Here is a 14,518-nt window from a genome sequence, read left to right as displayed (position 1 = left end):
CCTCCTCTGGACCCTCTCCATGTTGTCCACGTCTCTCCTGAAGTGCGGTGCCCAGAACTGGACGCAGTACTCCAACTGCAGCCTGATCAGTGTTGCATAGAGGGGGAGGATCCCCTCCTTGGACCTGCTTGAGATGCATCTGTGGATGCATGACAAAGTGCAGTTGGCCTTCCTGACTGCGTCCCCACACTATCGGCCCATGTTCATTTTGGCATCAATAATGACTCCAAAATCCTTTTCTGCCTCAGCACTGACAAGAAGGGAGTTCCCCAGCCTGTAGGTATGGTGCTGGTTCTTCCTCCCCAGGTGCAGTACCTTGCACTTGTCAATGTTGAATTCCATCCTATTCTCATCTGCCCACCCCTGTAACCTGTCTAGGTCCGATTGCAGCCTATTCCTCCCTTCTAGCATGCCCACTTCCCCCACATCTTAGTGTTGTCTGCGAATTTGAACAGGGTGTGTTTTACCCCCTTGTCCAAGTCAGTGATGAAGATGTTGCACAGTGTGGGCCTGAGGACCGAGCCCTGTGGGAACCCACATCCCTCCAGGTGGAAAATGCTCCATCCACCACCAGGATGGAATGTAGGTGATGGAAATAGGTGGTAAAATGCAGACAGGTTATCTACAGTTATCAGGTAGCAGGCAGGTTATAATGTGCCATAAATCCAATGTCTGTATTTAGTCCATGATTTTTTTTGTATCCAGTAGATATGTGAAGTGAAGTTTGTAGGCTTATCTATAAAATGTGTTTTGTAAATTCCCTTTGAGGATTAGACCTGAGAGATCGGAGAGAGAATGGTTGTCTTGAGAAGTGTGCACCCCCCAGGTAATTGGATAATTTTCCGTCGGGGCATTCAGTGCACTGAATGAGATATAGCTGGGACCTCCAGAAATGTAATACAAGATCCAGGAATGGTGATGGTTTTTTTGTGGGCTGTGGTTATTGTGGAGATTGTTGGAGATGCATTTGCTGGTTTTACATTTCTTGTCCTGCCATGGTCTGCATCCATTCAGTTCGTTTTGGGTAAAAGGAAGCTTGCTTCTGGTGATAAGGTTGGCAAGGTTCAGGGCTTGTTTGAAGGCTAGGATGGGTGGTTCTAGAAATCTCTCTTTAAGAATTGGGTCTTCTAGTATAGGTTGTAATTGTTTGAGGATTTTCTGTATAGGTTCCAGGGAAGGATGGTGTGTCATAACTATTGATGTGCGATTCGTGGGGATTTTCTTTTTGTACTGCAGCAAATCTTCATGTGGTATCCAGGTGGTTCTTGCAAAAGTGCAATCTCTTTCTTTGGAGGAATGTCCTTGTTGGATGAAAGCCCTTTTGAGATTTGCAAGGTGTTGCTTGCGGGTATTCTCCTCAGTACAAATTCGGTGGTATCGTGTATTACAGTGGTATCATACGAAGGGTGATCAAAAAGTTCTAAGACTTAGCCTTTATTTTAAAGAATAGTGTGCAAACAACATTTTTATGAGCTGTCCCTTTCAAAGTAATCTCCCCCAGATGATATGCCCTTGTCCCATTGTTTCTGCCACTTCTGGAAGCAATGCTAGGAGTCTTCAGCTGTCAGTGTTTGAGTTCCGCTTTCACATTCTTATGGATGGCTGGAATGTCATCAAATCTCCTTCCTTTCAGCTTCATTTTGATCTTTGGGAACAAAAAACAAATCACATGGGGTAAGGTCAGGTGAGTACAGAGAGTGTGGTATCACAGGAATGTTTTTTTCAGCCAAAAATTCTTGAATGGAGACAGCAGTGTGTGACGGAGCGTTGTCATGGTGCAGAAACCATTGACCATTTTCACACAGCTCACGGTGGTTTCTTCTAACTTCATCCCTCAGACGAATCAAAACCTCTTTATAAAAGGCCTGATTGATTGTTTGACCACTCGGTACAAATTCCTGATGATCAATACCCGGAACATCAAGTCTTAGAACTTTTTGATCAAACCATGCATATTACAGCTTTCTTGGTGTGTTTAGGGTGATTGCTGGTTCTGTATAGACATTTGTGTTGGTCCATGGAGTTTTTGTATACAGCGATATGTATTTTACCATTCTGGATAGTAATCATAGTGCCTAAAAAGAAAATGTTAGTGCTAGAGTATTCAAGAGAGTCTGATGGAGGAGTGCTAATTATTGAATTTCTGATGGAAATCAATCAGAGACTGCAGGTTTTAGGTCCAAATGATGATGATGTCATCTATACATCTTGGGTAAAGCATGGGTTTGATGGTGCAGTTCTTGAGGAATTCTTCTTCCAGGTGTGCCATAAAAAGGTTGGCATATTGTGGGGACATTTTTGTGCTCAAAGCTGTGCCCATTGTCTAGGGGAAGTGTTAGTTATTGAAAGTGAAGTTGTTGTGTATGAGGATGAAGTGTATTACTGAATTTATATCTTTAGGTCTGTACTCTGAGTTGTAATCTTGCTCTTGGTAATGATAACCTGTAAAGGCCTGGAAGGTTGGGGACTTAGCGTCTAAACCAGGAGGGGGTGCAAAATAGGGCCTGCGAGCCAGATTTGACCCATTAAAGTATTTTTTTCCTGGCTCGTGGTGGGTCCCTCAGCCCTGCCCAGGAACAGATTGTGGTTCTGCCCCAGGCCCTGACCTCACTCTGACACTGCCTTTACAATCTTGCCCCTGGCCCCACCTGCCCATTCCATTCTGGAGACCGCTTCCCACCTACCCACAGCCCTGTGCCATCTATCCAGCCAAACGTGTCCTGCCAGCACGGTTACCGGGCCAGTCTCTTTCCAGCTACCGCTGCTGCTGGCTTCTGCCTGTGGTACTGGTGGAGATCTGTGCGCCCAGCCCTGACCCTGTCCCACCCTATGCCTGCTCTGCACCACCCACCCATACTGAGCAGCTGCAGCAGCTGTGCAGAATCTGCTCAGCATGGCGGGAAAAGTGGCCCCTCCCACTCCCCCTCTGCCTTGCCCGGCAGTTCTTGCTGCAGCCACTCAGAGCCCATGCCCAGGCTGCCGTGTGGCTGCTCTGCACTGTCGCAGCTCTTCTGCACTGTCACTGCTGCCCTGCCGAGTGGCCTGGAGGCAGTGGTGATGGCAGCAGAGAGAAGTGGCAGGGCAGCCCAGGCACAGACTCTGGGTGGCTGCAGCAAGAAGGGGCTGGCAGCAGTGAAGGAGAGGGGCTGCTTTTCCCCTGTACCAGTAGCAGCTTCTGCCAGCCACAGGTCAGCTTGAGCAGGCGTGGGCTGGGCTAGGGTCAGGGCTGAGGCTGCATGCTGTTGGCGGTGGCAAGAAGGAGCCACAGGGTGCACAGCCCCAGCCCAACCTGTACTACCCAGCCATCGTGCATCCTGCGCCCCCCCCGCCCCCGGCACACTGGAGCTGGGGCAGCTCAATGGCTGGACTGCCTTTCTAGGCAGCCCACGCAGTAGTGGCTCCTACTGGCTGCTGCTGCCATTGGCACCAGCCATGCGGTAGTGGTGGGGACCTGCACGTGTAACCCTAACGTGGTGTGCCCTGCAGCTGCTCCGGACTTGCTCACCTCAGCCATGGACTCTACTGCGGCCCAGTCTTATGGGGTTCCCAGAGGCTCCTCTATAGTTTAGTAAAGTTTAAAGAAAACCACTCTATGCAATGGGACTCAGTGCTCAGTCTAAAAGATCCCATTAAATATCTCTGTGATGCTGAGTTTCAGTTCTCAAACTGTGGATTTGTGTCTGCAGTGAAAACATCCTTGTTAACAGCAGTATATGGAGATGAGAGAGAACAGACCTGATTACCTACCCATCAGCCATATTGTCCTCTCTGCAAGTTTGTGTAGAGTAAAGCCCTTACCTGTCTCTAAAAGCTCAAAGTTTCAATAAGTTAAATAAATAAAGGCTGTCAAAGAATAAGAATGCAATTTTTGTAGAAAGCAATGATTAAATTTTGATTTAAATCAGTTTGATTTAAATCAAATCCTCCCTGAATATTTTTAGTATATGATTTGGTTTTTTTCTGGTTCCAAGATGGCAAACCCCTTTTCTGAAAAGGAGTACTTTCAGGGAAAGGGGAGGGACTTCTAGTGGCAAAGGTCAGAGGTTAGGGACAGGACTTCTGGTCCAAGATGGCAACCAGGGGGGTGGGGCACCAGTCAAGGTGTGGGGCTATCCTTGCAGTCCTCACCTGCTTACCAAAACTCATTACGCAGCCCTCTTGCCAAAATAATTGCTCACCTCTGGACTTGCCACTACACAGCAGCAGTTTTTCCAACTGCAACCTCTTCTAGATAACATTTATCAAAGATTTTTTACTGTTGTACGTAACAAGTATCTAAATGATTTTGCAGCAGGTGCTCTATAAGTCATCCATGTATGTTTAAATTGTTTGACTAAAAGTAAGCTTGTTTCTTTTCTGGGTAGGTTAACGTTTGTGTGCTGTTTGCATTGAGCTTTGAACAGTGTTTTAACCTTTTGTAGATAGGGTCTTTCAAAGCAAGCAAACCTGGAAAAAGCTGTCTTATTTGGAGTGCAGTTCATCTCCCCAGGGAGCTGTACAGCTCTAATTCAGTTGGTAATTTTCTCTGGCTAGCTTAACCTTGTGACTTCTCCTTCTTTCCCTTCTTAAATTAGGTGTGAAGTACTCAACAATATTGATATTTAAATTGTAACTGGGCACTTGGAATGAAGTAAGTGGATTATGCCCCTCAGATCTGTTTTCTATATAGACTGTTACAGATACTTTTCTTTGGTTCCTTGGTTGACATTATTAAAGCCTTTTTCATAATTGCAGAAGCTAAGACGTTAAAATGAAGGCAGATATTCTGGAAGATAGTTTAGCGGTTTGAAAAGTGGCAGTATGCCTGAATGTATCAGTCTAATCCAAGCTCTGACAGGAGAATCTTTCATCTTACTCTAAACTCAAACTGGTTTCTGCTGAAGGACCTGAAAATAACTGCTAAACATCTTGAAAGGCCATAGTGAAGCAATATGTATGTAGGGTGAGACAGAGTATAAGAATAGCCTTCAGTGGAATTCATGCTGTGAGTCTTTGAGAGGCACTGTCTCGCTCTTCTAGATGTAAAAGCATCTAAATGCTTTAAGTTCCCTGGATAGACAGCCACTTGTGGATCCACACTAGAAACAGACTACTGGGACTAGATATTTTTGAGAATCTCAAGAAGCAGTAGTTTACCATTCAGAAGTCCTGCAGTAAAGGGGGACTTTTTAACTACATGCGAGAAGCAGACAAAGAGATTGGAGCCAACTATGCAGTAGTGAAAAAATGGATGGCTCACTTCAACCAGCCTGGGTAGTATTAGGCTGTTGTGTGCTGGTTTGGGATCAGAAAGTGCAGGATTAACAAAGTTGTGCTTCAGGTATGCAGGGCAGAACTGTATATATAGGAGTATTTGAACATGGTAGGAAATGCTTTTGCAGTAATTGAGGGATATTAAAACTGTGCAGGAATTATAAATGGAACGCCTGGCAATTGCTGTCTGCCCTATTAAGGAAACCAGAACAAAAAAGACTAACAATTTGGTAATAAAACAGTCCATAGATAACTGAGGCTGGTTCCTGGATGTTTACAAAGGGTGGCTGGATAGGTACATGATTCAACAGTATTTTAAAACTTCTGCAGTTTTCAGCAATGGGCAGAGGGAACTCTTGCCATTGTGAAACATTGATAAAATGGTTTCCATCCTCACAGTCATTTGTAGCAGTACCCACTGTTTACTTGGCTCATGTAATCAGATTTGGAGTAATGTAGTTTTTGTTTAGTGTGCATTTCAGACTTAGCATTGAAATTATTAGGGTCATATTTCTTATTTTAATATTTGTCTTTTAGATTTGGCATAAGCTTTGTGAAAATAAGAATGAGATGTTTAATGGGGTTTTAATTGGGGGTAATGTTGCCTAGTGTGGAGAGTGCTGGGTCAACACAGGAAAATAGGACTTCTTGTCCTGGTGGCTAGCCTCAAGTGACTCATTGCACCGTGCTATGCTTCTTTCACTAGTTGTAACAATAATAACGATACTTCTGTAATTTTCTTTGAGCTCTACTGATAAAAATATTTTATAGAAGCTAGATATTTGTAAGCAGACTCTAAACTGAAGAAGGCCACAGATTGTGCAGTTCTCTGGGTCATCAGACAGTAAACTGTGCTCCTGAATTTGTGGCTAGGTTTTGAATGCAGTCTATATCAGCTATTCAAGTCTAGTCAGTGGTATTTGGGACTTATATTTTGCAGGTTCAGGGTAATGTAAGATTGATGTGACTGCTGGCTCAGATTTGCATAGTTAAGTAGTTACATTTTGATATTTTTAAATATATTTTTGTCTTGTGGTTTTGATTTCATAAAATATAAATGAGATTGAGATGGGAGGACACCAAGGTTAAGTAGCCAAAGACTGTTGTCTTGAAGGTAAATTAAAGAAGTTCCATGAACTGTAAGACAGATAATTGGATGTTGACTTGTGCTCTCTAAACAAAGCCTGTCATTATTGCTCAGTAATTAAATATTTCAGCTGGCATATCTGTGCTTTCTAAATGTCTCCCCTTATACATATTAGGAACTTCCTGTTACTACAGGAAGTCACCTTCAAATTTTCCTTTAAAAATCACTTCTGTCATAGTAGCTTACCAAACAAGACTATAGCTAAGCAAATAATCCACTGTAATTGGCACTTGCAGCATCAATCATAGTTTTCCTGTTGCTCTGTACTTTCCCCTTCTGCTTTTCCCCCCGGCAGTCCTTTTCATGTCTCTTATCTTTAGTAATCTTTGCTTTATTTGATCAGATGCTTTGCTTCTTGTATGACCAGTTTCTGAGATATGGCAATACTTCTGGTTTGATGCTTTCTTGTAGAAATAGGGTCTAAAATGAGAAATGGGGCAGCTTTTATGGCATAGTAATTATGAATAATTCATAATATAGTAGTGTCTGAGTGTCCCAAGCATAGATCAAGACCTTCCTTTGTGAGACATTGCATACATCCCTACCTCCCAAAGACTCTCCTTGCCCCTAAAGATCATATAGTCACCTCTCTTAGACTACCAAGGAATTCAATTTAAAAGTTAACTCATTTACTTTTGAATTTCTGTGTCTTTATTATGAGGCATTCTGTCCTAGAAATTAAAATGGTAAGGATGTAATTCCCATTGTTTCCCAGATTTTAAGCTGATTTTTGCCACTGCTGCCCCTGGTCCATCCCTGTATTTCGGTTCCATCCTCAGTCTGCCACGTGCCACACAGACCTTGTGTACGGCACCTGTTCTGTGGGTTGGCCACCCCAATTTAGGGACGTGCTGCTGGCTACTGAGTATTTTGAAAGACATTCTTTCTTGAAGGGAGTGGAAGATCCTATCAAGCAACTTGGAAGGATGGCTTTTTACCAGACTTGATCTTTTGCACTATAATGGGAGATATGTTTCAGTACTGGAGCAGTAGGTGCTGCTATATATACATCCTGGGGAGTTATACAATTATGGGCCTGTGCAATTTTGGGCATAAAAGCCATGACTGTACATAATAGCATAATTTTGTATAACTTAACCCTGGCAGGCTCTGTGCCTCTGCAGGGCTTCCAGCAGTCCAGCTGGGAGCCCTTGTGGAGGCATTGAGCATGGTACCGTGCAGCTGGACAGCTGGTAAGTGGAGAGGGGAGTGGAGGGAAGCTCCTGCCTGCAGGAGGGGGTGTGGGTTTTGTGGGGGAGGGCGTGAGGGTGTGGGTAGGTAGGCATGGGGTCTGTGGGTGGGCATGGGCCAGGCTGGCCTGCTCCGTGCCTCCACGTGGGGTTTTCAGCACTCCAGCAGTAAGCCGCATGTGGAGGCACGGAGCCAGCTAAGCCCAGTGGCGTGCAGCTTCGTACCTCCACATGCAGCTTCCTGCTGGAGTGCTGGAAGATTCTCATGGAGGCACAGAGCTGGCCCAGTACGATGGTGCACAGTTTCCACCTGCAGTGCCGCGAGCCCCACGTGTTACCACAGAGTCAGCTCAGTTTGTTGTGAAGATGCGGACCTTACTGGCCGTGTGCTGCCACGTGCAGGCCCTGGGACTCAGCAGGAGCCATGTATCGCTGCAATCTCTGTCTGCTATGGCCATGAGCACCCTGAGGGCCTGCTGCCGGGTGCTGTGCACCATTGTCGGCAGGGGGGAAACAGGTGGTGGGCCGGTCCACACACACCCGTACTCCCCACACCCCTTCACAACCACCCCACACACATACCCTGCACCTACTTCCCACCATACAAAGTACCTGCATATATTCATAAAGGAGGTTCAAATAGTGTTCTATTTAGTTTAATTTGTGGGGGGCGGTTTTTAAAAAAAGAATTTTTTGAATTTTTCTATACATAATTTCCTGGGGAATACATATAGCTAAAAAGGATTGTTGGACACATTTACAAAAACAATATTAACTCTAGCAGCTAAGTTAGCACTAAGTTCATCAAGGACTTTGAGATCCTTTCAAAATACTGGCAAAAAATGTGCCTAGTATAATTGAACATCTCTGTTAGATTACTATCATACATATAGGGTGAAAAGGACTGGACACTTCTTGGGCCATCTCTCCCTTTCTTGTGGTAGTTCTTTTTAATATGCATGTGTTCTATGCAGAATTGCAAACTGAAATGTTCTTCCATCTAACAGCAGAACAGGTGTATTGGTCCAACATATGGTTGATCTGTTCTCAGTGCATGATTTACTGCATACATCCATAATAACCGAGGGCTGACAGATTGTTCAAACTTATGTAGTTGTGGAGAGTTGGAAAGGAATTTCTAAATATGAGTGTTGGGGGAGTTACAGCAGGTGTGGAGAAGTGTGCATTTTGAACCACAGTGACAGATGGGAGAGGCATAGTTGTCTTTTTCATCATAATGATAGCAATTCCATAAGCATGAATCCAACCCCTCTGCTGCCCCCTTCCCACCCCCCTCCCATAGAAATAGCTATGAAAAATAAAGTTTGTAGAAATTTTAATTTGGCTTTTTGATAATGAAAATAATGTATTTCATCCAAAGTAGGTGCTTTTAGATCTGGATGATATGTCCCTTACAAACTGAAATTTATATGATATAACTTTAATGGCATTCCAGAAGTTTCCCTAATATATTATGAAGGTGTCAGTGAAAGTGCACTATAATTTTACGTTGCACTGCAATTTTTGCTTAAAGCAAGATAAATAATAAAATGGCTCTTCCATGTATTAATGATAATATTTAAGCTTGAAAGTTGGACATTGGACCATCAGATTGTCTTTGTCTTAAAATAGTTGTAGATTTTTTTTTTCAGAAAAAAACTACAGTTAATTTTTTGAGGCAGTATGTATATAGTAACTGGTACAAACAGTTCTCAGTTCTTTCAGTCAGAATTCTTATAATTCCAGTAAAGTAAATATCCATTTAAAAAAACTGGTTTTTTTTAAAGCTTTAGTAAACAAATGCAGTTCCTGGGGAAATTGCAAGTCACTGACTGGTGTGCAGAAGGCTGCTTTTAAACCTAAATAATGGTGGCACTGGTAAGGATGAGATGGCTCATAGCAGGCACGCCTGGAATGACAGCCTTCCCACTGTGGGTACTGAGTGGGTGCAATACCAACTAGAAAAGCTAGACATTTCTAAGTCAGCAGGACTGGATGGACTTCATCCGAGAGTGCTGAAGGAGCTGGCTGAGGTCATCGCAGAACCCCTGGCAAAGCTGTTTCAGAACTCATGGTGCGCAGGGGAAATCCCTGAGGATTGGAAGAGGGCCAACATGGTGCCCATCTTCAAGAAGGGGAAGAGGGAGGTCTGGGCAACTATAGGCCAGTCAGCCTAACCTCTATCCCAGAGAAAATCCTGGAAAAGCTCATTAAAAAATCTGTGTGTGATACACTTGTGGAAGGTAAGATTCTGAATGACAGCCAGCATGGATTTGTCATGGATAGGTCTTGTCTTACCAATCTCATCTCCTCCTATGACCAGGTCTCTCACCACCTGGACGTGGGAGACATGGTAGACATTGTATGCCTAGACTTCCAAAAGGCTTTTGATCTAGTATCCCACAATATCCTTGTGTGAAAACTAGAAGATCGTGGGCTCAGCTGCTCGACGGTTCAATGGGTGGGAAACTGGCTACAGGGTAGGACCCAGAGAGGTCTCATGAATGGATTTGTTTCGTCCTGGCGTGAAGTGGCCAGTGGTGTCCCTCAGAGGTCCGTGTTTGGACTGGTGCTTTTCAGCATCTTCATCAGTGATTTGGATGGGGGAGTGAAAAGCTCATTAGCCAGGTTCACAGACAACACCAAGTTATGGGGCAGTGTGGTCATGCCAGAAGATAGGTTGCAGATAGAGGTGGACCTGGAGAGGCTCAAGAGTTGGGCAGACCAGATCCAGATGAAGTTTAACACTTCCAAGTAAGTGTAAGGTGCTCCATGTGGGGGCAAACAACCGTCAACATATATACAGGCTCAGTGGTGATGGCCTGACTTACAGCACAGCTGAAAGGGACCTATGGGTAATGATCGACCATCACATGAATATGAGCCGTCAGTGCGAGGCAGTGGTCGGCAGTGCAAATAACACGCTGGCATGCATCAACTGATGCATCTCATGTAAAACTAAGGATGTGATACTTGGCACTGGTGAGACTGCAGTTGGAGTACTGCATCCAGTTCTGGGTGCCGCATTTCAATAAGGAAGTGGAAAAACTTGAGAGGGTCCAGAAAAGAGCCACCCATATGATCAGGGATTTGCGCAGCGAGCCATATGAGGAAAAGCTGAGGGACCTGGGCCTCTTTAGCCTAAAGAAGAGAAGGTTGAGAGGGGACTTGATAGCGACTTACTGCTGTATTGGAGGAATGCATCAGGAGCTTGGTGAACAACTGTTTACTAGCACACCCCTGGGGAAGACCAGGAGCAATGGATACAAACTCCTGGAAGGCCACTTCAGGCTTAATACCAGGAAAAACTCCTTCACAGGTAGGGTGTCCAGCCTATGGAATAAACTCCCTCCAGAGGTGGTACAGTCACCTACCCTGGCAGTTTTCAAGAGGAGACTGGACAGTCATCTCGCTGAGGTTGCTTGACCCCAGTTGTCTTCCTGCATAGAGTGGAGGGGCTGGACCCGATGATCTGCGAGGTCCCTTCCAGCCCCTTACAATCTGAATCTATAGCAATATCCTCAGGGGTAGGAAAACAGTAAATTAGGCTGTTAAAGATGCATAGAGATTTTTTTTTTCTGATCAGTGCATCAAGGAGGAAACATACCATTTAGGGCTGTCTTCAAAATTCAACAAAGTTTATGCAGTTTTCCATTTCTTTTTTTTTCAGTTTGGACTCATCTGGTTCATGTGTTAAAAGCAAGGGTGGCCAATCTGTGGCATGTGTGCAACAAGTGGCATGGTCAGCCTCTGTGTGTGGCATGTGGCAGACTATGGAGGGGGCAGGCAGCATAAAATGGTAACAGGTTGGGCAGTGATCAGAGGGAAGTCAGTAGATTGGGCATGGAGCATAAGGAAGGGTGTGTAAAGCAAGTTGGGGGGGGCGCTGGAGTGGCACTTAGGGAAGGTGTGGGGGTGATTTATGGGAAACCTGTCAAAAAGGTTGGCCCCCCAGCATCTTCAAGTAAGATTTTAAGCTCAGTAGACTAGGATACTTTCTGCTTAGCTAAATGTCTGAACCACCTGGCATCTAATGTTTTTTGGGGGGAGGAGGGTGATACCAAAATACAGAGAAAGCTATTTTATGTACTGATTATTATTTGTATCTTAAGCTGTACTTCCAGTTTGTCTTGGGGATTTGTTTTGCCGGGGTCAGGGAGAGTTTCTGTTTTTTTTCTTACTGTTAGAAACAAAACAGAGAAACTTGTGCTTGTGAGCTATTAAAAGGATGACAGGAAGATGTGGAGGAAGTAGCTGTTGAAAACAAAGAAAACTTCAGTCTAGTCTGCACTTTTTAGTGAGTTTGCTTTGCTGGTTGAGAGGCTAACTATAGTTTATGCGCTAGTATTTATTCAGTGGTCATGTGTGAGATACAAGGCTTCTATTAAAAAAAATGGTGATAATTATTACAGTTTTTCCACTGTAATCTGTATGTGCTACTATCCTGGACAACTGTCTGATATACCCATAGCTACAACTGCTGCACTATCAAAACATAAGATGGCTTTATTGCTAATTTAACTCTTTATGTAGCCCTCCATTACCATAGTATTAGAACACCTACATTTTTAGTGTTTTTTTCTTTACAAGACTTGTGAGATATGGAATAGAAAATTATTCTCACTTTTTACATGGGGAAACTAAATTGAAGAGAGACTTAAGGGCCAGATTCTTTTTCACCTTCTATGTATTTGAGTAATGCTGAGGGTGTGAACAAACATATACTTGAAGCAGCTTGAAAATGGGAAGGGAAGCTGCTCCTTGGACTATGCAGAAGCTTCTTTTTCTTTCATATGGCATCAGATGTAAACTTTAAATCTATGAGCCACTGTCTGGTATTGGTACTAAATGTGCATATTCCATCTGCCTCATCTGGGCATTTGTAAAGACTGCAGCTTTCAATTAAGTGCTGTGCTGTTTGTTGGACACAGCACTCGCACAGGCGGCTGTCCAAGATGTTCATCTTCTGAAGTGTTGTTTTGAAGTCACAGTGTCCACATCTCAGTTTGTTCTGCTTGACCCCCCAATTCTGTCAAGGTTGTGCCCAATGGCGGACTTATTTGGTGTTGGTATAAAACACTGTATGAATAGTTCTGACCTTTCCCAGCTGTTGGTCCACTCTGTTCCTCCTGTGGCTAGGGACAAACATTCAGAAAGCTGGAGCCTAAATTGATTCAATCTTTGCAGGTTAAGTTAAGGCAGGCTTGTCCAGCATATGGCCTATGGGCCGCCATGCAGCCCACCAAACTGTTTTCTGAGGATTGAGGAGCTGCAACGGGAACCGAAAGTAAACACTGTTTACTTTCATTCTCACCCCTTGTCCCTCCCCCAGTCCCTCAGAAGCTTCCTAATGGCTGCTGAAGGGCTGTGAAAGGAACAAGGTTCCCACATGCACTGTGTCAGCTTGACGTTGCTGATGTGGTGCGGCTCCTCTCCTACCCCCTCATTTCATGGTGTATCTTCCTAGCCCCACCCCTCCCTTCCTCATTTGCATGCCAGCCCCACCCTGCGCCAGTCCCTGCCAGCTGCGCGGCTGGAGCAGGTCACGGTGCGGGGGACGCGTATGCCGGCTCGGAGGGATGCTGCGGCCAGGCCCGCGGGAGATGCTGCTGCCACTGCTCCTGTGGCTGTTGGGGTGGGAAGCTGGCACCGCTCCTGCCTCCCCGCATCCCCCCACACCCACAGACATCGTGCTGGGTGTGGTGAGTTGTGGGCCCTAGGGAGGGAGGGTCAGGCTTGGGCTGCCCCAGAGGAGAGGGAGCGGGGGGGGGTGTTCCTGCATGTCCCACACCCCCCGTAGGGTCCCCGCATGTCCCCCTGGCTGCGGAGCCCAGGTACGCAGGTGTGGGAGCATCCTGGAGGCCACCCAGGTGTCAGGGAGGCCATGGTGGGGTCAGGTGGCGCCCCTTGACCCCTGCACCCCCAGGCCGCGGCCGGACTGAACAGGCTGCGTGAGCGCCCGCTCCTGCCGGCCCACTGGATGATAAAAAGTTCATGCTCCGGCCCCACATTCAGAAAGGTTGGACATCCCTGGTCTAAGGCATCCAAAAACTGGAGCCAGAGCTCTGTGTCCTGGACAGAAGCTGCCAGGCTGAAGCTCCCCCTGCCCACCCAAAAAAGCACGGCAGGGGTGGCAGCAGGAACTGGAGACCAGGTGGACAGAACAGCCCGCCCAGCCCCAGCCCTGGCTAGCCCGCAGGTTTTCATGTGGCTGCAGCTGCCAGGTGCTGCCCAGGGTAGAGGGAGCAGCGGTGGTGGCTGTGGTAGGTGGCTTCCAGGTTTGGGGCCTGCCAGCACCTCTGAGCCGCCCAGGCAGCCTGCTACCTGGCCAGCTCCGGCCTGTGCTGCCAAGTCAGATTGTCACAGAGCTGCAGTTGCTGGGCAGAGAGCCCTGCCCAGCCAGCTGCAACCCCATGACAGCCCCTCCTGGCCTGGGCAAGGGGTGCCAAGAACACTCTGGCCCCATAGACCCCATCCCACCTCAGGGGGCAGTGCCAGCCTCATGCCACTTCAAGGGGCCATGTCAGCCAGTGTCTGGCCATGCCTCGCTCCTGCTCTGTCCAGAGAGCAAAAGGGCGGGGCCAGCTCTACTGTCTGGAGCAGACAGCACAGTCCAGGGATGAGAAGAATGCTGGGATGCTGGAGGACTCCAGTTTAAGTTAAACAAGGAAGGGGTCTGAGACGGAAGTTGCATAAACCATAGAGGTGCGCTGATGCATCAGCCCCATATTGGGGTGTGTGCAGTTGTGGGAGCCATCCCCCATTCCCTGTGCCACCCCAAACAAGCCACTCCTGGCTCTGTCCTGTGCCCTGCCTTGCCTGGCTGGGCAGCACCTTTCCCTGCCCCACTCCCTCCATCACTGCAGGGGGCCTCAGTCTGCCCCCTCTGCACCCCACTCATTCCCTCCCCCTACACCAGACTTACCAG

The 14,518-nt window shown here is 46.3% G+C and overlaps 1 long non-coding RNA gene across 1 annotated transcript in view; it reads right to left on the bottom strand.

Moving 5' to 3' along the window:
• The window catches only part of LOC109303690, a 17,084-nt gene extending 2,786 nt beyond the window's left edge, over positions 1–14,298 (bottom strand). Inside the window, exons 1-2 of the long non-coding RNA XR_002099169.1 lie at positions 14,289–14,298; positions 4,270–4,275 (exon numbers count right to left, since the gene is read on the bottom strand). This is a non-coding gene — a long non-coding RNA (uncharacterized LOC109303690). The remainder of the gene's footprint in view (positions 1–4,269; positions 4,276–14,288) is intronic.
• Positions 14,299–14,518: the final 220 nt, after the last annotated feature.

The sequence above is a fragment of the Gavialis gangeticus genome, unplaced genomic scaffold (genome assembly GCF_001723915.1).
Source record: "Gavialis gangeticus isolate Ggan-Ray unplaced genomic scaffold, GavGan_comp1, whole genome shotgun sequence".
Lineage (NCBI taxonomy): Eukaryota > Metazoa > Chordata > Crocodylia > Gavialidae > Gavialis > Gavialis gangeticus.
Note: the sequence above shows the minus strand (reverse complement) of the source record. Positions and strands in the feature narration are given on the sequence as shown.